The sequence below is a fragment of the Euprymna scolopes genome, chromosome 5, assembly GCF_053919585.1.
Source record: "Euprymna scolopes isolate OS-2025 chromosome 5, ASM5391958v1, whole genome shotgun sequence".
Lineage (NCBI taxonomy): Eukaryota > Metazoa > Mollusca > Cephalopoda > Sepiida > Sepiolidae > Euprymna > Euprymna scolopes.
The window spans coordinates 172,951,174-172,975,518 of record NC_136486.1 but is presented as its reverse complement, the minus strand read 5'-3'; positions in this window follow the sequence as shown (position 1 = coordinate 172,975,518).

Here is a 24,345-nt window from a genome sequence, read left to right as displayed (position 1 = left end):
TCTGGTGTTTGTGATATTTCGTTACATATGTGTTCATTTGTTTTCTTGTCTTGCCTCTTATAGGACGTGGTGTCATCAGCTAATATATCCATCTAAGGGACGTTTTTTATCAGGGAGGTCACTTATGAAGTTCAGAAATAAAAAGACCCAAGGATCGAGCCCTGAGGTACACCTGTATTTATATCATATTTTTAACTCACATCCATCGGGAACAACCTGGACTCTTCTCTTTTTTAAGAAAGATAATTATGCTAAGTACTCCTCCAGTAATTTTCATGAGGAGACTCAAGCTATACCCGTTCAAATATATATAGTGCTACTCCCACATCCTCCACAGCTTTATCCAGTGCATGGTGTATACGATAAGAAATTACAGTTAGGATTTCTGCAATATAAAGAGCTTCCTAAACCCATACTGTTGATCGGACAGAAGTGTAGTAGCTGTGAGGTGGTGGACTTGAGTTTGATAGACTCACATATTTTGGCGAAAAGGGGGGGGTATATTGGTGATAATTTAATGGCCACTCCTTTCGCCAGAATTCTTGTAAACTGGTACTACAGAAACATTTTTTTTTCCAGCAGTTAGGAAAGTAACGTTCGTTAAGGCATTTTTTAAAAAGTTTGGTAAGAACAGGAGCAGCCTCAGCTGGCATTTTTTAAAATAGTACACTTGGTATGAGATTAAGCCCACCTTCTTTTAAAGCGTTTATACCATGTACTTGAGAAGAAGTGATCTTTAGATCATCTAGTGTAGTCTCTGCACCGAAAATCCATGAGTGAGAGGTTTGCGTGGCTCAGAGTTGGAGATAAGCCTTCTCGATTGCCGTTAAATCCATTTCAAGATTGTTAGATAGTGGGGGAGTTGTTGATTGTCCATTATTTACTACATTATTATATATTTTATAATAAGTCACGATTTCCTAATTTCTTCGCTTTTCTCCGCTTTCTGGTCGTTTCGGTGTATTCTCACTTGGCTGTGTTTATTTCTTTTCACAATTTCTTCTATATACTTTTGTCTATTTGCACTAGATTTATGTTGCATAATTTCTTGGTATGCATGCTGTCTTTGAGCAACGGCAACTGATGAAGTGAAAGCAAACCGTTAGGGAAAGTGGGGTTTGCTATAGAACTTACGTGTTGGAACATGTGCTTCACTTGCCACTTTGAACCATTTAGTTGTCTTATCTGCGCACTGTTTGACAGGAAAAGAAAACATATTTCCCTGTGGTGTTTCTGTGGCGTGAGCCCTGATAGCATCACAGTCCGCTTTATTACAGTAACTTCTGGTTTTGAGCAGTGACTCTTACTTGGGGTCGAGAGTTAAGAGTAATGTGTGTCATAATGAGGTGGGCAATGGATATTTGCCTCGCAATTCTCATGAACTTTGGTGAATAAAATAGGTCAAGAAATAAAGCGTTTTGTTCCTGACGATCTGGAACACGGACCGGGAACGTTACACGTTTTGTCAAGGCAGAGGATATAAAACACTTATATGTGATGCTACCAGCTGTGTTAGTGTAGTTAGAGAAGCCAAGCCAATTACTGTGGTCGACATTAAAATCGCCAAATATATGTACTAGGGTGCTAGCGACAAGGGAGAGTGCTGATCTATACTTTCCGAGACGTGATTGATTAGTTTACAATCTAGGGGGAGGGAGTATGTAAAATTAGTTTAACGCACATGAAGGCCTGGTCGCTTATTCTAGTTTAGATTCCCTAGTAATTGGAGGTTGTTATAGTCTCCAAGTCCGTGCATGTGTGCAGAGTCCATACAGCAACGGAAAAGATAACCAGGCATGTTAAAATGGTTAGATGGGATGGAGGAGTACAACGTAATTTCATCTGACTTTGTTAGGTGAAATGATACGACTTGGTCTTAGTTAATTCTAAGTCCACGGACATTTGTAAATGCAAGCCTTAAAGATGAGACGACGCGTCTAGTTCAATTGTTATTCTGGATTGAGCTGGCATTTTATAGTTTAAGTAGGGGAGCTAGGAAAAGTGTGTATGCATTGTCACCATCAAGAACACAAGAATACCATCAGCCGATTGCTCTACCACAAGAATGTGGCACCGGAATTCCAAACGGAGATGAATGAAGGGTCTCTTTCCATGTGCGACATAGCACTTCAATCATCCCGATATTATACAACTGATGATAGAGCAGCTGCTCTTAGCACTACCAACGAGTTAAGGCTTCTGATCTGTCAATCGGAATACAGCAGCCAAACAAGCTGTCAAACTTGTCAGACAAGAGCAATGCAGTCAAATTATATTAGCATACATGGCAAGTAAGCACTACAATAAGGAGAAAGGGACTGAGGCAGGTTTGGAGGACGGCGCTCATTTCCCTAGTCAGAAAATAAAACATGGCAGCGAGCGTCAGTAATGCATCCCTGTGATCGCAGTTCTGCTGAAGGCTAATAGGCAAGAAAGGAGTACGGAAGACGGGCGATAAGCAGAGCCTACCTAATTCATAAGCAGTTTAGGTTTGCAAACCGGTGATTTGATCGTCACAAGCTCTAGAGAGGTTGTCGACAAGAAGTGAGGAAGCCTCCCTCCCCCCTTTAGTTCGCATGTGTCTGTTGAACATCAGATTTTCCTTCTATATAACCTGGCGAGATTTAATGGTCCATCACCACTGACTGTTTGCCTCCCATTTGGTTTCAAAGCCAGGTATTTTTACGCCCCCGCATGGGTAGTTAGAATTAATCGAGTAAGTGTCCTAAGTAGTTAGTAACTGCTATGAACTTACACTCCTCAAGAGCGGAAGATTTTGTTTTTCATACATTATAAACGGACATGCGTGGGGTATGTATGAGTAAGGAGTTTAATGTTTAAAGTGTATACCTACTGGAATTAAACGAAGGTTAAATATGGTTCGTTGATTAATAAATACATAGGACAAAGTATAGCATGAGTTAAGGGGCGATTAAAATGAGCTTCGGACTACGGATTTTAGTTTTAATGTAAGGACAATCACACGTATTTTGCCCATCTCAGGGAAGGAACATATAGAATTTCTACTTAATATACCTTTCGGTATGATATCACGCTATAGCTAATAAAAATCCTATAGATAATCGATAAAGTATAGGTATATATTATAGATGATTCGTATATATGATATTGATAAGTATAGATGTTTAGTATTGATTTGTAAATTTCTGTCTTTTAAAGTTAAGAACGGAAAATAGACCCCGTCGTTCATTGTACATGTAAAGTGATATGTATGTGCTTTTATAGCAGCTTCGGGATAAAGGCAATTTGTTTTTTTTTTCAAATTGGAACCAAAGAGAGGATCTAACCTGCCGTATTATTATACACTAGGGTATGCAGGGATTAGGGTAAGATTCACGATTATAAAGATCTACGGTTATCATGCCAAACAGACACAGGCAAAAATAACAAGCCCAAGATATTTATAAAAGAAATGTTCCCGTTATTTCAGAATGATACACTAGGAAGTATATGATTACAGCAAGTATAAATAAAAAATACCCTTGCAATAAAATACAATAATTTCATTATGTATCAGCATGGGAGCAAAGTCACTATTTTTTTAAAATTTGGATTTGAAGAATTTGCTTGAAACCTATATCTAAATAATAAATATACAATACTGTATTAATGCATTATTAAAACACAATATATAAACAGCATCCTTGCAGTACGATTTGCTGACCATTTCTACATTCGAAATATTTTTTTCTTTTTCCGCGCGGGACAGATTCTTATTGTAGACATTCAAGGCATCAAAACGGCTATTTTTAAAACACATTTTTCTAAAGAAAAGATTAACAACCTACAAATGAACATTTTGAGAATTAAGGTCAAGAGCGAAAAACGTATAATACTCCTGTTTGTGATGTTTCGAAAATATTGTAATTGAAATATGTTCTGCGTGAACCATAGCTTTATAACACCTTCATGCACTGCGCCATGTTGTTGTTTTTTTATTGGACGACAATGACTAGATTTCAGGAGCAAGCTGAAATAGACAAAAAATTGTGATTTAAGTTATATTGTTGTTTACCCAGCACTAATTCAAAATATGTTTATCCATCTTTCCCTCTGAACTGTATAGAATATCTGCACGTACAAATAACCACTATGCACAACTCAATAAAGGAAACTTTAATACATGAGATCATAACATATTGAAAGTCGTCACACATTAAAGAGATGACACGTTAACAAGATCAAGAGACTTATTATAGACAACAGGCTTATATACACCTGTATATATATATATATATATATATATATATATATATATATATATATATATATATATATATATATATATACTTATAAAACTCAAATGATCTTGTAACGATACATGTAACCCACCTTCCCGTTTACGACATCCGGTTGCGCATGCGCCCATGACCTGCGCACTGAAATATTAACGTTATTTTTTCAAAATTATTATTTAACATGGGAAAGGTGGGGTTTAAAATAACTTAAACGTAATACAGAAATGAAGGATGTAAAAAAAACAGACAGTATTAACAATTTTTTTATTTCGATAATTTAAACGCGAAAAAAAATCAAAAGAACAATTGGGACGCTGAAATATTAACGTTATTATTTCGAAATTATTATTTAACAAGGGAAGAGTGGCGTTTAAAATAAACAAAAAACCCAAGAACAATTGAGACGCTAAAATATTAACGTTATTGTTTCGAAATTATTATTTAACAAGGGAAGAGTGGCGTTTAAAATAACTTAAACGTAATAAAGAAATGAACGATGTAAAAAAAAGAAAGAAAAAAAGCAGATATATCAAGCAGATATATCAAAGTATAATGGTATCTGTTCAGTGCACATTTACCTATAAGTATGACCAACCGCTTATAATTCAGTAACTGTAATTTTTTATTCAAAATAAACAGAACGACTCATAGAAATATATCTATATTCTTTTTTCATTTTAATATACTTTCATAGAAATGTTTCTGTTATGTGAAAAAAAAAACTATTTTCTTTACGTCGCAAGTGTCATGCTCATGCACGAATTCCATAGCAAATATAACATACTGACCCAACGGGTCACGAGTAGTTCAGAATCGAAAAACGTGAACGTGTATGTGTGTCTGTGTGTACATTTTCCAACGCAATAACTCTGTCAATTTACAGTCTACAGACTTGGGAAAATCTTTGTAATCGGTTTTCGGCCAGAAATTTTGCTGTTGAAGGGTCAAAGTTCAACGATTTAACCTTTTAGAAGTCTATCAAACTCCTTCGTCAATTTTGGGTTTAAACATTTGAAATTTTAGATATAGGTTCCTTGGACATGGATCTAACTTAAATGTATTTGAGCCCAAAACAGCAGACGTTAAGGGGTCATAATAGGAGACAAAGTTTAAAAAATTGACCGCTTTTTTTTTTTGCTCAACATTCACCTCCAAACACTCGGACAACGCCGGGCTGAAATGCAAGCATATATATATATATATATATATATATATATATATATATATGAAACTCCCATATATATGCTCGTTGTACACCCTAGTATACAACTACAATTCAGGCGTGTAAGTCAAATCTATCAGACCAAGCATTACCTTCTACTTCTGCAGGAGTAACGTGGAAGTTTTTTTCTGCTCTGTTATCATACAATTTCAGCCCCTGACTATTTAAATATGTGCTCCACCAGATCGCACATATTTGCCAGTTAAGCTAATCCACAGTACAACATATGTAATTCAATTATCAATTTCATTACTCTGAATGTCAACATTGCGATGGTTGACAATTATTTGAACGCTTCTTCCACACGTGCTTTAATTAAAAAAGATGAAACTAAGACAAATTTATATAACAATATATAAACAAGAAGGAATTAGCCGACTGCTTAATCAAATACATTCTTGTGTTAATATAATTATAAAGTTCTTAACGTCATGTCATTTTTATTTTGTGGATTTGTTTATCGATTTTATTGATTCGCCTCTTATGCTTCCATAAGGTGTGCAATTGATTTCTATTGAAAGTTTTCAATTTCTACTTAATTACATCGAATGAAATAAAATAAAATTTCTGTTTTCATTTGGACAAATGTGTTTTTATTTTCGTGTTTTCGTTCTCGACACGAAACTAGTTAAGTGCAAAAATATGTGTCTCCGGTTCTGGGGATAATATAATAAAATCGGTTTCAATAATTCAATCAGTAATGAGAATTGAAGACGGAGGCAATTTTATAGATTAAGTAGCAGATTTTCCGGCGTTCTCAGGAATTAAACGTAACGTTAAATTCGTTTAAAAATGAAGTATAAAAATGGAAAGAAACTGAGACATGTACATGCGAGTATTATGTTTTTTTTTCCTAACCCATTTACTTCTTGTAAGAAAAGTACTTGGGTTGAGATCGAAACCCAAACTTAGAGACAGTGAGACAAATACCATAACCATTAGGTTAACTGTACACATTATTTAAAATTGTTTTCAAACTTTCTTCTTAATATAAGGAAGCTGTATTAGGCAGAAGTGAAACAGTTTACAAACAGATAAAAACCGGATGACCTCTAAGTATTAATGTTTTAATGTTAACCTGCAAGCAGACAGTTTTCCGAATGAAATTTAATTAACAATTTTTCACATATATGACTTGTCTTTATATAAAATTTCAAGTCCTTATGTTGTGAAGTACATTAACGGGGACTCATATTGAGGACACATATAACGGGACTCATAATACAGATATTGACGATAGTGAGTGTGACATTTATACAGACTGCATGATATAATACAACAGTTCTGATACACATATGGAGAGGAGGAAATATTTCACTTCTGATGATGGTGGGGAGGACACATAATAATTTGAAGCTTTATACAAGAGTTCGTTATAAGACGATGATAAAACAACTGATTTACCTTTTTTGTTGTAAAGAATGACGACACAGAACAGCACTTACCAAATATAGATGATTTTTTTTATTATTCAATCGACCGATCCGTGACGTCAGTCTTTTCGACTGCATGGTTTACTCTTCTACCCTTCGCCTCTAAGGGGCTTCCACTCTCCAACTCTATCACCGTGTGTGACCTGCTCTGATTATCTCATCCTCATACACTTTGGACTGACCTCTCTCTTCGAACCCACCGAATCCTATATTGAGAAATCCTCTTTGTTTATGAGGCCAGAAGTGTGGTTTTCGGACGTGACTAATTTTCACGTGGCTTTACATATGTTTGTCCAAACACACCTTTGGCAAACAAAAGAATCCTCAATTCTAATTCTAACCTATTTTTAAACAATATATTTTTAATTTGCATTTTTTTTAACAGACATATTTAATATTCAGATTTCTTAAAGAATGGACAATCGACTCTTTTTACGACATAAACAATAGTTAACTATTTCTAATAGAATTAACAATGAATTTAATTTCTAACATTCCATTTTCCATTGCCCTGTCGGTGGGGCATTAGAATACGGCGACTGCCCCCCTGCAGAGGGTAAAAGTCCCCCAATGGGGGTCCTGGATATGAGCTTAAACTATATCCAGTGGTGAGGCCCCAGTTTGTGGGCTTTGGGGAGTGTAGAGCCACCCTTTAATTACCATTGCTCCCGGGTCCACTCTGACCCGGAGTGGTAGTACCTGTTATGGTCCCAACTATGGGTTAAATAGAAACCGACGTGAAAACAATAAATATACTCTATTAAAAAAATTTTCTTCAAAATTTTTGGATTCGGCATTAAATAACCCGAAAAGGGTTGATATGCCGTAAAACAAAAACAACCAACCAATCATTTTCCATTATTATCTTTAACACTTGCTTACCGGGTTCGATTCTAACCTTATCATAATATCATTTTCACTTATCTAGTATGTCGTCCTACTGACACAAGAAGAGACAGACCTTTCATGTAACATGTAGATCAAAATGTCGTATATTATATATGTTGAAAAGTGTCCTTACACACACATTCTCACTTTCATAGATATATAGACAATACATCCACATCACACTCCGAAAGAGGAACTAACACTGCAAGTTGGAAATGAATATTAGTGCATATTGGATCCCATTAAATATCTATCTATCTATCTATCTATCTATCTATCTATCTATCTATATATATATATATATATATATATATGTATATATATATATATATATATATATATATATATATATATATTTATTTAAACTATTTTCACCCAAAACAAGGAACATGGCCACTTTGATGTGCGGGGCTATTACCAGAGATTAAAGTTGCAGAGTTACTATGTATAGAGTTTAGCAGCAAGATGTCTATTCATATTACATTTGGATTTCTGCATGTCAGTAAAGTTTGGGAAACAGGAAGCCGGAAGAAAATTCCAAAGTCTAGCAATTTTGTGGAAGAAGTTATTAGAGTAGAAGGCCTTTCTACATCTAGAAACGAGATTTGTTTTCGCAGCGTTGAACGTTACTATCGATTTTTGACCCCATTGAGCTACAGGTCTTCCGCTAGAGCTTCCGCCATTGCCTTAGATATGCACTCATTAGTTTTCCTCACGTGCCTGCTGTCGTCGGCAAATTGAAACAAGAATGTAGTAGGCAAAACAAACAACAAAAAAAAATTCAACTAAAAACAGACGGAACAAAAACTCGCTTCTCGCAGACACGTGGGTCGTAACAAGCACAATCTACTCGCCAGTATCACCTACACACAATGTGCAGAACGCCCCCTCTCCTTTTCAGTGTCCTGCCTTTATAGCGGCCGGGAACGACATATTTGCATAATCGCACGAGAGCAGACGTGATTCAACGATAATTACATTGGGTAAACGCTAATAAAAGCCCATGGACGCCATCTTGGAACTCTCTCTTTCGCTCAGCCCAAAACAGACGTATCCGAGGTAAGCTCTCTATTACTCATTTTGGTTACTGCTAATTCTGCTACACTCCCCTCTGATCTCATGATCACAAACGGGGCATGGGGCAGTCGTCTTTGTCGGGTACTTCTTCGAAGAAACGGAGGCAGCACTTCCTCCTTGTCATCTTCCTCATTACCACCGTTATTGTCGCCAGCCTGTTCCATAGGCGGTGTTTCACAATCAGGACAGGGGGGCAGTATCCGTCTTTGTCGGGTACTCCTTCGTAAAGGCAAGACGGGTAATCCCTGTTCCGCCTCTTCAGTATGTGCATTATATGGCTCTCCATCGTCCTGCATTATACTCTCTGCTCGTTCAGAAGATATTGTACTGTCTTCCTCTTCCTCCGATGTAACAACATAATGGCGAGGGCGCAGATCTTTCACGTGGCGAGGCACACCGTCCACCAAAATCGATTGAGGGCTGATTATCTTGGTCACCTCACCCTTGCCGAACCTCGTGGTACATCAGTTTTGCGGTCTTTTGACCCACACGCGATCTCCAACCTGGTAAGAGCTGTCGTTGGGATCTGGGGACGCAGTTGCGAGATTGGTCTCCTTTACTCGAACTTCGTATCGATAAATCCTGTTGGCAGGCGCAGTGAAGGGAGATGTGTCGTCTCTTGGTGTGATATTATACCAGTAGACAGCTTCCTGTATGGGACAGCGCATTCTAGCCGCTATTCGTTTCACTGTACGGTGACATCGCTCTGCTATGCCATTCCCGGCTGGAGCGTACGCACAACGGAATCGCAAGTGAACTCCCCATTTATGTGCAAATGATTGGAATGCGTTGCTACAGAAAGCCGTGTCATTGTCTAAAAGGATTTCATGCGTCGAGCCACGCTCGAGGAACACTGTTTCCAACTGATGGATTACGCTTGCCGAGTCATGCCTTGCCAATTTCCTCCAAATGAAGAAACGCGATGCACCACAGTCTGTTAGAGTTTAAAAAAATGGAAGGTGCCATAATGCGTGATATCCATTCCAATTCTTTGCCAATTCTCGTTAACTTCCAGCTTTCCCTTTTCTCACTTGACTGGCGCTGGGTCAATGGACTGACATTCCTCACATTTCCGTATGGCAGTTTTAACGGTTGCTTTTGTCGTGGTTGGGCAACTTCTCCTGACAAAGTAGGTAGTGCGTCGCACCCCCCGGATGTCCACTACCTTTGTGAATAGCCATGATTTGACTCTCATCCAGCTCGTCTGTGTGAACCGCGCCTATCGCCGGGTCAAGCCCGTTTTTCTTTTTCATTGCCTGAAACCATGTCTATGGTACTCGTGTCAATCGGTCAGCAATGTTTCGTGCTTATAGAACCAGCGTCACGTCCACTGTCAGCCCGTACTCTTTCACGAGCTCCTTTAGAGTGCTTAGTCACCTCCTAATAAGCATCCCGCTTGCTGCTTTGGTGCGTGCTCGCGCTTTTCCAGTTACCGTGTCCGAGACCAAATGGTATACGCAGACAGAATCCGTCTTTATGTGTAGCACTTTGTTCTGCCACTGTAGAGCCAAATTGATACCTTTCAATACGGCATCCAGCTCGGCTAAGTTGATATGTTGCGAGTCGCCTTCAGGTCGCAGCCAACATGCATCCTCCAACGCAGTTTCGCGCATCTCCAAGGCTGCACTAATTGCTAGGGAGCTAGCATCGACCCATACATTCAGCTCTTTGCCATCCACACACCAATTTCCCCGAACCGGATCATTCCGCTGCACAGATTCCAAGGTTTCGAACATCATACGATGCAGTACGGCGTCCCTTGCTTCATCATCCCAGCCCTTCGTTACTGAACTTACTCTCCTTTCAAGTATTCCACAAGCCACACGAAACCAACCGCACACTGGAAAGTGCCCGACAAGTCGACCACACAGGGAAAACATTGTTCGTCGCGTAACAATGCTGGGAGCCTCTAGAATTGCATTTCTTCGCTTCCACCGTAGTTCACTGTGTTCCATCCAGACCGCCAATCCCATTACCCGTGCACCGTCCTTCAACCGCTCCGGGTTCTTGCACTCCAACCCGAACTGCGCTAGGTGTTCTCTTACATGGGTCGCGGGCACCACGTCCTCGTTGACAAAAATGTCATCGATGTAAGAAGATGCTGCGCGGCTTACAACTTCTTCCTGAGACAATACTTCGCTGACAATTGACGTCATGATCAGGGGAGCCACATTCAGACCGAACCTCAGACGGGTCAGGCAATATTTTTTCCCATCGATTTCCACAGTCTGGTATGGCCACAGTGTCTCATGGACCCGGAATTGCAGGTATGCTCTCCTGAGGTCCGGTAGAGACACGTTAGCACCTTTTTGTCTCCATTCGCGCAGCTTAGCCACACAAACATCTGCGTTGGCCGTAAACGCGTCTACGTAATGGTTTAGCTCCCGGTAGTCAATTACCGGCGCATTTTGGCTTTGTTCTGCTACATCACAGCCATCAGGGGAATTAGGCCTTTTGGAGGTCCCAATTTATCCTCTGAGTACGGCACGAGCCAACCATTATCTATCCAGGTGCGGAGCTCCTGCGTGTATTATTCACGGATTTCTGCCGGCACTGGGTATTCTGACACTCTATTGTGTAGTCTTTCAGGGGGGTGGTCCTCAGACCACTTCCACGATGCGGTCCACGTTCGGTTTTGATGACCAAAGGTGGCGGTGAAATCTGATTCATTAATAGAAATGGCTGCGCATTTAATATTTTTCCTGTCGCCCATCCGCACTGATCCTGTAGGGTTAACAACGACACCGCCCAGAGCTTTTATGGCGTCGATCCCTAGAAGTAAGTCAAACCCCAGCGGTTTGCCACGCACCACCAACACATTGATTCTGGCAGACACACCTTCGTCAGTGGACACAGAGACCGTTCCAACACCGCAGCATGCATGGGACATTCCACCAATCGCTTTGACATTTACGTTCGTTTTTCTCCAAGACCGACACCGGTCTGCATGTAAAATAGTCCTAGAGCATCCTGTATCAATAAGCGCCAAACATCGCGTCCCGTCAACATGGATGCTTTTCACCGGGAGCGTCGTGCTCGCATCTTGGTGAGGAAGGAGACTGGCGCTTATGCGTCCTCCCCGTGCTCGTTTCCCGAGCAATTCCGAGCCCAATGTCCACTCTCACCGCAACGGTAACACCGCGTTCCACGTTTTCGACAATCCTTTGCAAAGTGACCTTTCGTATTACTCTCGACATTAGTTCCCCCATAGTCAGGATTTTGATGTTCGGCACCTGTTGAAGAGCAATTGAGATAGCGTCAGGGAACCCAGTGAAGAAAGTCAATTTTGTGAGTCTCTCTAAGCCATCTCCTGTGAATCCAGCCAATCCAACCAACTGCCTGATTTTGTTGGCATACACATCCACACGTTCGCTAGCCCATCTAACCATAGTTATTTTTCTGTATGCTGCAAACGCGTCGTCGGTAAATGCCTCCTTTAATCGGGCCTCAATCTGGTCTATTTCTCTTTGATCGTCCTCCTCCATTTCCATGTAGAGGGCCAGTGCATCACCTTCCAGATATAAAGGTAGAAGACTCGCTACATCATCCACCTGCTGAAGTTGTGCGACAAGTCTCACTTTTTTCAGCCACGCTACAACGTCTGCCTCGCCAGAGAACGGCTTGATAATATCGCTGCTTATCCGCACCTTCGCGATAGTCGGGACGAAATAGCTTGAAACAAGAATGTAGTAGGCAAAACAAATAAAAAAACAAATACAACTAAAAACAGACGGAACAAAAACTCGCTTCTCGCAGACACGTGGGTCGTAACAAGCACAATCTACTCGCCAGTATCACCTACACACAATCTGCAGACCGCTCCCTCTTCTTTTCCAGTGTCCTGCCTTTATAGCGGCCGGGAACGACATATTTGCATAATCGCGCGAGAGCAGACGTGATTCAACGATAATTACATTGGGTAAACGCTAATAAAAGGCCATGGACGCCATCTTGGAACTCTCTCTTTCGCTCAGCCCAAAACAGACGTATCCGAAGTAAGCTCTCTATTTCTCATTTTGGTTACTGCTAATTCTGCTACACAAATATACCCATCTCAGAGAAAATTTTATCAGATAAGTCATTTATGAATATCAGAAACAATAAATATCCATAGATCGATCTGAGAGGTACACCCGCATTTATATCAAATTTATTCGACGTACGACCATCAAAAACAATCTGGATTCTTCTCTTCTTTAAGAAGGATTTAACTATGCTAAGCATTCGTCCAGTAATAACAGAGGCTTTTTTCATGGGAAGAACACCGTCCCATACTCTTTCAAAAGCCTCAGATATATCTATGGCTACTGCTCTCCCATCCCCTGCTATACCTAGTGCTTGGTATAAACGTTCAGAGATTACAGGTAGAATATCTGTAGTAGAACGGGCTTGCCTAAATTCATATTGGGTGTTAGACAGAAGTTTCGCAGCTGTAAGGTGCGAAACTTCTGTCAAACTACCAATATGATTCATAACTACTGCTCTTCCATCCCCTACTTTATCCAGTGCTTGGTATAAACGTTCAGAGATTACAGTTAGAATATGTGCAGTAGAACGGGCTTGCCTAAATTCATATTGGTGGTTAGACAAAAGTTTCGCAGTTATAAGGTGGTGGACTAGAGCTTTATTAATTAAGAACTCAAGTCTTTTTGCGAAAAGAGAGAAAAGGCTAATTGGCCGATAATTGAATGGGTCAGTTTTTTCGCCTAAGGGTTTGTAAACTTGTATCACAGAAGCAGTTATTCAGCAGCCAGAACAGCAAGATTTGTTAAGGCATATGTTAACGAGTTTATAGAGAACTGGAGCAACGTCAGCGGAGCATTGTTTGAATTTCACAGCCGGGATGATACAGTTCTACATGCTGTTGATGGGTTTTATGATATCATGTGCTTTAGAAGAGGTGATTTTCAGATCATCTAGTGTAGTTTCAATCTGCACAGAAAAATCAGGGAGGGAATTGCTTTCTGGGTCCAAGGTAGGATTTGAGCCAAACTGACGGGCAAGCATGATAATTTTCTCAGTATCTGTGCAAACACATTTATGATTGCGAGGTGGTCCGTGGTAAGAGTTTAGGCTTCTTACCATGAGGTCCAGGTTTTAAAGCTCGCCATATTCAGCTACTCTGATGAGTCGTAGATGAAGAAACACATGTCAGTGGATAATTATATTTTAAAAACAATATATATATATAATATTTGAATATTTTGTCCTCGCATATTAAAATAGATTAAACAAAATATAAATTCATAATGGTTAATACATGTTTTTTTTATTTTTGTTGTTATGAAAATCATATTCACAGAAATAGTGCCGTTTTAAAAATAGTGGGCAGCAAGCTAAGAAGTTGACTTCTGTCGCCCAAGATTTATTTAAATGTATGAACCGTATTTTTCTTCGGTGGTGATGGATTATATTCATGCATGCATTCCAATGAATTTGGACCTTTGTTACGAAAACTGCATAATGTGAAGAAAAGAATTTTACACAAAATCCAATTAATTTTTATAATTTATTTGCTACGAAAGATTCTATTTTTTTTATAAAAATGAACGTCTATTTTGTGTTATAATTGCCTTGATATTATGTCAATGCAGTATATGATTCAGGAAAACTTTCTAAAAATAAATAAAAAAGAACTGCGAACACGCATGCAAAAATTTGTAAGGACATTTTTTCAGAAAAATACAAAAAAATAAAAACGCAAGTATTCGGAAAATTTACATTTTTTTGTTTTGTTTATCTAATCGATAAATGAATAAAATATATGTAGGCATGTTTTCGTAAAATATATGTAGGCATGTTTTCGTATATGTAATGTAACGTCCGAAGTTATAATTTCGAAAAAACACACACAAATTTGGAAACGTTAGAATTTTGATATAAAATAATAACCTGTTTATCTATTTGATCTCTTCTCTATATAAATGAAATGAACTCATTTTTTCCAGTCTGATTTTGACCTTAATAGGATTAAAAATCAAGATATTTCATGCAAATATAATATGCACAAACGGCAGAACAATATCTGAGGTGTGTTATAGGCTTATTATTTCTCAAATTTCTCGATAATCTTAGATTTCTATACTTTTTCTGCTGAGAAGTCACGGCCAAAATCGGTTAAGATCAATAGAAGTGGTAAAATATTTCTCTCTAATAAATTCCTCCTCCCCCTGCCACCACTTAACACCGTTTGGGGATCGTTCACAAGGAACAGTTGAGAAGAGAACACCGGTTGGCTTCGTAGTTCTTTCATGTGAAGTTATTTAAAATCACTAAACTAAGCTGCAGTGCTCTGTGGCGTAGTGCTTAGCGTGCTGGACAATTCACATTATATTTTCACGTTCGTGCCGACCTACCGTTGTCGTTTTTTTCCCTAAACAACTGGAATGGACTTTTCTTGGTGGCCGAACTGTTAAAGTTGCAGATGTTTTGGGTTTTTTTTTTCACTTTATTTTCCTACTTTTACTCATGACTCCGGGTTTGATCCTTCCTACTTACCTACCATAACATTTTTTAAAACTCCCCCCCGTCCCAGAAACAAACACTTTATTTAATACCTTACTTTGTAAAATATATAAAAGTGCACTTTTAAGATAAATAAATTTCAAATTGAATATTGTACCTTTATTTTTAAAGCCTATAGTAAAAACATTTTGTTTAACAATTTACCTCGGATGAAATGCTTTTTTAACTTGTATCGTATCTTTGTAATATTATATTTTATTTAATTTATTAATTTGGCTTAAAAATGAATTTGGTTTTGCATGTATTTATAAAAACTCTCCTACTCTCCTTTTCAGTTTATTTTTCTCCTCACACGACAACTCAATTTTGCAACCCCTTCTTGTATTATTACAGGTCTGAATATTCTCTCTGTTTCAGTTTGTATTTCTCCTCACACCACAACTCTTTTTTGAAATTCCCTCTTTGTCATACATGTCGGAATACTGAGAATCTGAAATTTTTACAAAAACTTTAAAGTAACATTTTTACATTATTTTTTTAAACTTCTTTCAGAATAGAATAGCTTATATTTTAATAAGGAACATATTTCATATAGGTTTCATTAAAAATATTCAGTAGATAACGAGAAAAATAGAGATGAAAATTTCAAAACGACTGTATAACTGGTTTCGCCAGCGAAAGTCTTAATATTATTATTATTATAATTATTATTATAATTATTATTATAATTATTATTATTATTATTATTATTATTATTATTATTATTATTATTATTATTTAAAACATTTTGTGTCCTGATCCTTCGCGCAAGGACTATTTATGTCGATTGACACCTGTATCGATGTGGGCTGGATGTACGTAAACTTTATAAAGTTTATTTGATTTTGGAGCAGAATAAAATTTTATTTGATTTCGTTTTAAAAATAATGGGCTAGAAAATTAAAGTAATAAAAACGCACGTATTTGAAAAGAAATGCAGTTTTTGTTTATTATTAATATTTGTTTATCTACTCAATAAATGAATATATATATATATATATATATATATATATATATATATATATATATATATATATATATATATATAGTTTTCGTAAATGTCACGTAAAGTCTGAAAAAACGCAAGTATCTGAACGGTGTAATTTTTGGTACTTGTGCAGTGTACAAATTATGCTAAAAAGATAACGTTAGTTTTTAGAAAGTTATTCTTAACATAATGAGGGACATTTATTTACTTTTCGGCACTTTCGTATTACATTTTAATAAAGAAGAAGATATATGAATTTAAGTTAACTTCAAATCTTATCTGTAATTCAACACGGTTCGTACACTGCAAAAAACACCAACATGTTTTAGAAATTAATAATTGTTTTATCTAATCGGTCAAAGAAAAATAATAAAAAGCGGTATATGTATGACTTTGTCTATTTTAATTTATGTCTGGAATGCAAACTTTATAAAAATACAGAAAAAACGCACGCATCCGGCAGCTTTAGATTTTTTTATTTCAAAATTATATTTGTTTGTCTAATCGATAAATGAATAATAAAAAAAAATGTTTTTCGTCATATTTACAAATTCAACACCGCCAGTTTAATTTACGTATTATTTCATTTTTTGTTTATTTATTAATACAAAAAGAACATGAAAAAATCAGTTGGTGTCATCAGCTTGAATTGAAATCGAAACATTTAGTGTTCCATCATGATGTTTTTTTTTCTAATATGCGCATACAAATAAAAAACTAAACAGTACGCTAATGAGAATTGACGTTTTGCACGAAAATTTTTCGATGTCTGTACGAGATATACACATATGTAAACAAACGCATTGCATATTCATTGCATAAATCATCTTTTGTTCCTGAATATTATTTCCTGACAAATTCAATGTTATGTTACCAGTAGATTAAAAGTTTATCTGTTACATATTTTCACACACATGTACTGTTTTATTCATATAGAATTGTACACTAATGTCGTATTATTTAGGTTTAATGTGAAAACCTTCGTGTCAGACACTGCCAAGACCTGTCCGTGCACCCTTTACTATATTCAGTGCGTAACTTATAGGTTCAGGGATTACAGTTTGTATATCTGCAGTAAATCACTTTGCTTTAATCAATATTGTAGGCCAGAAAGAATTATTGCATGTATTAAATTATTGATTAGTGTTTGTTTTGATTATGGAATCCAAAATTTGTGCGGAAAAAGCGATGGTTCATTAAAAGTAATTAGCAATCTTCGATGGTTAATTACTATTAATTATGAATTAGGACTCAAAGAAAAACATACTTTGTTTTAAATAAATCACACTGGAAGTCATACCGACACTTGACTAAAAGATAAATTAGTTAACATCAATGTGTTTTATTTTAAACACACACACAGTGAGAGCTGTCCTTATTGACATTTTGACACGACTAAAGCGAGTGAAATAATCACTCGCTGACATATATATATACGAACGAAAAGGTAACTCTAAGTTACTCAAAAACTTGTATCATAGAAAAATAACACGTCATAAAAACATAAAGCAAATAGTTAACTTTTAATCCACCCCACGGGACACGACTCCCCTAAAACCCTCATAGCATTAAAATCTGATTAATATTGACAATTTCATACCGCTACTAAATGTGAATAGTTTTTTTTGTCAATTTTCCAATGCTCAACAGTTTTCCGAGCTTCACACGATGTCTTCTCACAATTCCTGATATTTTATTTCTTCCCCCAATCATCATCTATCTGCCTGTAACTCATTTCGTTCTTTTTATTAACTTACAAATTTAACAAGCAATTTTAAGTTTAAACATTTGCACAGCGATTTTTTTTTACAAGGTGGTCACCAATTATCAAGGCCCGGAAGCCACTCATGGATAAGGGTTAGTGTAAGTACAGTACGTTAGTGTGGATATTTTAGAGTGTCTACTTAAGGGGGCGGTTCATCAGGAATTTGTTTACGTTGGACTTGTAGACATCCAAGTTGTAGTCAGGAGGGAAGCAGACAGACGGAACAGAGTTCCACAGGCGTGCAGTTCTAAGAAAGAAGCTTTGTTCATGGAATCTACGTTTTGATTTAGGCATATATAAACAGTGGGGAAAGTTTTTTGACAGTGGATTCAGCAAGACGGGGTTTTTTGTAAAAGATTGGCGAGGGGGGACCAGAGATTGGAGTTCAGACGAGCAGTTGCCATTGAAATAACGATAAAACAAAGATAGGTTCGCAACCTCTCTTCTGTGGGAGAGAGGTTGCAGGAAAGAGAAAAGGGCATCCCACACTAAGCCACGAAGTCTATTTTGTACTCTGTCAAAGCAGGATAGGCTGTTTTTAGCAACTCCTGCCCAGATATGGCAACAGTATTCCATCTTTTGACGGATTTCAGAAAACATATGGGGCAATAGGCACCTGTGGAAGGCAGCCTTCACAAACATCACTATAGCATTACTATATCACATGTGGGATAATAACTATTAAGTTTGCCTGCTCACCTACTGATAAAATGTCTTAAATCTCAGTAGTAAAATTTACTGAACCAACCAAACTTAATCCTTTTGATCCAAGGTTAGAAGCAGTTTTTTTCTTCAGATTTGCAACTATTTTAAACCGTAATCACATTTTATTCCGGTAATGCAGCTGCACAGAACTTTGTTTTTCTGCTAAATAAATAACCCACAAAAGTGTTCCATTGCTTCTCAAGCACTGAGATATATGAGAGCTATATACCATGTGTTACACTTAGTATAATTAAGATTTTAATTTTATGAAAAAGATATTTAGTTTCTGTTTTTATCCACAGCTTATCAGCTGCAGTCATAATTTCCACACTATTTTTTAAACTCATGTAAACTCTTTGTCAGAACATCAACATCATCTCTGGTACTAAGGGGATATACATTTTTACAACAGAGGATATCACGGATACATTCAATTTTACGAGAGTCGTTGGCAAAGTTAAAGGAAAATGCGCTTGCGTTGTGCTGCACTAATGCCTCCTTCCTGGCCTCTACACAACATTTTGTTACCCTTCTTTGTATTTTCCCCAACTTTGGTTCGCTTTAGTTCCGCATTCCGTTTAGATCAGTGGACATCACTCCGGTCAATGTGACCACTGACAATTCGATCAGCTGGTCAACGATTTTTTCTTGATGTTTTCCTGATGAACCTTCTTCAAAATTTGTTGACGATTTCCCGCATCCCATTCTCTTCTCCATTCGTCTGAGGGAGATTTCTGCTGATCAATTCGTTCTTTGTCTACGCTTTCTGTTTCGGCATTCCATTCCATATATTGGCGACGTTCTCAACCAGTCATAGTTATTGACATTTCCAGTTTTGATAGAGGAGATAAATAAGCAAAACTTTTTTCCATGCCAATTTCATGTTGGTTTTACCATTTGAAAAATCACTTTCACAAACAAACATCGTTATACACAATTTTGAGACATTGAGGACTTCGGCTTCCACCAGATTTTGGAAATGAGAAAATGATGATGTTTTCTATCCAAACGTAGTTCACTGTTGTGTTAATACGCGAGTAAGTAAGTGATTCCTTTATTTCCTTGCTGTTCAAATAGTGCATGTCCCCCACATTCGAATCTTTAGTTACTATTTTCTGTTTTTTCTAAAATTCTACAACCCGTCTCAGTATATACACAGATTTTCCCAGCAGATCTCCGCACAGTTAATAAATTGTACCATAATTTGGGAACGTATCGTGTATCATACAATTTTCATCTTTCGTATTTCGTTTTGGTACACTTGTATACAATTTTATTGCTCCTACTCTTATTGCTTTAACTTAGAATTCGTCACCAAGGGTTATTTTTCTGCCACATCCAATTTTCAGAATAAATTTCTTCATATCATAACACATGCGATACAATTCTATTTGTAAATTCATTCTTAAACAGCACATTATGTGAGAAAGTCCAACAACGTTTGAATTTTCTTAGTGAAGTACATTTTCTTAGTGAAGTACATTTTCTCTTTTGAGAAATTCGGCTAGAAATTCTGCACATTATCTTTTTCAAGCAGTCGAGAGTCAAGTTTAACGCATCCGTTTTTTCCACAATGATAACGCTTGGATCTCTTTCTGTTGAGCTGATGTTTGATATGGTTTTCAATTCTGCATTATTATCTTCCTCTTCTTTAATTTTCGATTCCATTAGGTCGCTCAATTACCAAGATCTACTGAGAAACATCTTGGTTAGCTATCACCAACATGGTGTAGAAATCGGGAAGTGTAGTTAGGAGATGCACAAATCTGTCCTCTTCGTTTATTAAGTCACCAATGAGTGCCACCTCATCAAATATTTCAACCATCGTTTTGGTGTTTTCGTTAATAGTCACTCTCTTTTAATTTAAGGGAATATAATTTCTCCTTAGCGCTTATTGCTTAGCTCACGTTTTCATTGGAAATTAATCAGCTAATTGCTCCCAAACGGTCTTAGAGTAAGTTGGATCCCTAAATAAATATAGCAATGATGTCTTTTTTTTACCGAGAGTATAATTGTGGTTAACGCATGGTCGCTCCTTAACGTATATGTTCAGTGTGCTTATTATAAAGCCGTTTTGGAGAGTAGTTCTCGTCCCATCAAAAATTCCCCTGGCACCATCTTTCATTAATGTTATATTGCACTGAATTCTCTACACGGCGTAATGTATTCCATCAATTGGTGGCATGGAAACGATAAGTTGGTCATCTGTAATTAGTATTCGTTATAAACCAAAATAGTTTATTATAATATTATGAATTAAGTATTAGAGATCAAATAAAAAAACACACCTTATTTGTTTTAGATAAGATTCACACTAGAAGTAATACCGACGCTTGACAAAAAAGATAAATTATTTAGCGCGTAAAGGTGTTTTAGTTTAAACACACAAAGACAAGTGTGACCGCAAATACGAAATCATTCGTTCATATATAAATAAAAATTGAAGGTAACTATTAGTTACACAAGAAAATAACACGTAGTCAAAGCATAAAATCAAGGAAGTAAACTCTTTCATGCAGTTCAAAAGACACAACATCCACAACCTTCACAGCATGAAAATCTAATTGGCATTGACAATTTTTTAGAGAAAGAGACGAATAGAGTGATTGTTAAGGAAGTCAGTATATTCGCCAGAATTATTTTAAACTGATACCATAGAGGGAATTTTTCAGCAGTCAAAAATCATGATTTATTAAGCAATTTCTTGAAGAGTTTAAAGCAACTAGAGCTGAGCATTTTGATAGTATAGGAGCGTGTTATCATGGCCACACGTGTTAATGTATCTATTTTTTTTTTATAATATCAGGAACATGAGAATCGGTGTTTTTTAAATGCACTGGAAAGTTTAGAAAAAAGTGGTTTGTTGTGTTTAAACTAGAGTTGGAAGCGAACTGTCAGGCAAGCAGCTTTTGATTACAAATTATTTACTACAATAGCATACGTTTTTCACAAATGACGGCCTCCCAATATCTGCGATTCATTTAATTTCTGGTAATTCCGGCACGCCTTCTTAAAGGCTGAAGCCATTTAGTTTTTGTAATTATTTCTCGCTTCAATAAACTTTAGCTCTTTGTACTGGATTTACGTCGGACAAATCTGCGGAATGTATGCTGATTTTAAACAATGACAGATACACAACGAAAAAAAAAACGAGAGGGGAAGGAGAGGTTTGCTATAATACTTCCATGTAAGAAACATGTGCTTCAATTACTACTTTGAATCAAATTAAGAATATAATGGAAGCAAATATTTATTAAGCGAATTATTACTAAAATTGATTACCAAAATGGAAAAAAATCGCACAAAATATATGTGCTCTTATGAAATTAGAATTATTGCGCGAACACATTCACATTCACGCACACACACAGACACACACAAACACACACACGCATATATATATATATATATATATATATATATATATATATAAACACTGCAGTAAATGAATGCTTCAAAATTTCTAATTCTGCAGAATTTACTTAATTTCATTAAATTTATCTCCTCTACACATTTTCTTTTCATTTTGCACATAAAACTTCCTCGCAGTCTTTTCGAGACACATAAGGCTTTAAACCGATATTTCACCATTGAGGGAAACGCTCGAGATAAGTAATACAATTAAAATTTAAGCGTCCGTAATAAAAATTTGTAAATGTGATTTATTCCATGACTTTCCATTTCGATACAATACCTAAGGGCGCATATATATATATATATATATATATATATATATATATATATATATATATATATATAAGGATATGAAAGGAACCCAGTGTTTTAAAGACCCAAACAACAAACCCAATGTGTTAAAACCAAAGCTAGTAAATGTATTTATTCCATAATATTTATTAAATAATTTATTTAAAATATTTGCACTAGTTTTGGTCCTAAATCCATTTAAGTATGGATTTTGTATTCCATACACACACACACACACACACACACACACACATATATATATATATATATATTTATAAAGCAGTAATCTACGTACACGCGTGTTTCCAGTTAATTAACTCTCATCAGCGTAGCTCAACTGTTTCTAGGGATCGAACTTCAGGCCATGTTTCCATAGTACGGCGCCTTAACTCTTAGACCATGGACCTTAGATGAATTTACTGTTTATTTTTATCGCTTATAAATTTAGATTTGTTGTTGTTTTTTCGCATATTGTTTACACCACTCATAAGATTATCCGGTTTTTCTTTTCTCGTTTTCTTATATCTGTGTTGGCCCGGCAACCTAGTCAGCTTTGGACTTTAGAATTCAACATTATCCGTTCCTCCGTTCATTCCAAAGATTGTCTAAAATTTTGCATCATGTTACTGGGCAAGGGAAAAATCTTACATTCTCGTACTTTTGATAAAAAAAAATAGGTTGCGTCCCCAGGGGGTCTAAAGGGTTTAAAATGGCCAAAAATAGCATTTTGCGGACACAAAATATTTTCCGACAATTAGATTTTGCTGACAAAATTCCAAAACACCAAACATAATATTTGCCCTTGGGACAAATTCTGGTTGCATTTCCAGAGTGTCCAAAAGATTACGAAATGGGCAAAAATCGCACGTTGCGGGACAAATTAATTTTTCAAACCATTAGATGTTATTGAAAATTTCCCAAATATACATCTGAAAACATTATATTTGACCCTGGGAAAATTCTGGTTGCTTCCCCAGGGAGATCAAAATAGTCAGGAAAAGGCAGTTTTTGGTACATAGAATATTTTCCGATGATTAGATTTTGCTGAAAATTACCCGAAAGCAAAACCACATAATATACATCAGGAAATAGAATATTTGGCTCTGGGAAACTTTTTTGGGGTCAAAAGCGGCCAAAATCGCTAAAAACAACACTTAGCTTTTGCTGGAAATTACCAAAAAGCAAAACCACATTGATATATTGTAATGTAATTCTTTGTTTTCTCTCTAGTGGGTAAAAAGCAGTAAGAAAATATCGTTATGGAGAGGCAAGGTGCGGATGAACTCAAAATCCGGGCCAACAAAAATGGAACCCGGACATTGGATGACCTGGTCCTATGACACAAATCGTTTTATGGATCAGGCCGTTGTATGGAGCAAGGTTCGAATGAACTTAAATCCTGGCCGACAAAAATGAAACCGGGAATGGGATGACCTGAAGATGACGTGATTCGGTCGCAGATAAGACCAAAAGCAAACGCCGGGCAGGTCAAAATATGGGTCAATGAAGTCAATTGGGCTATGGGTTACCAGGTCGAAAGTCCATAAACGTGAGATGGTAAACAAAAACAAAGAGAGACGCGGAGACGGGGAACGAGAGACAGACGACGAGGAACTGCCTGTCACGTTTGCAACCTACACCTCATCCACCACCACCCCCACCACCTCCACCGCCGTATTGTGTATATATGAATGTTTGTTAAATAAACCAAGTTTGTTTATAACAAAGTGTCTCGCTATTCATTGAAAAATGAACAGCGGTCATTTCAATCTAGACGATTTACAACAAACATATGTCAA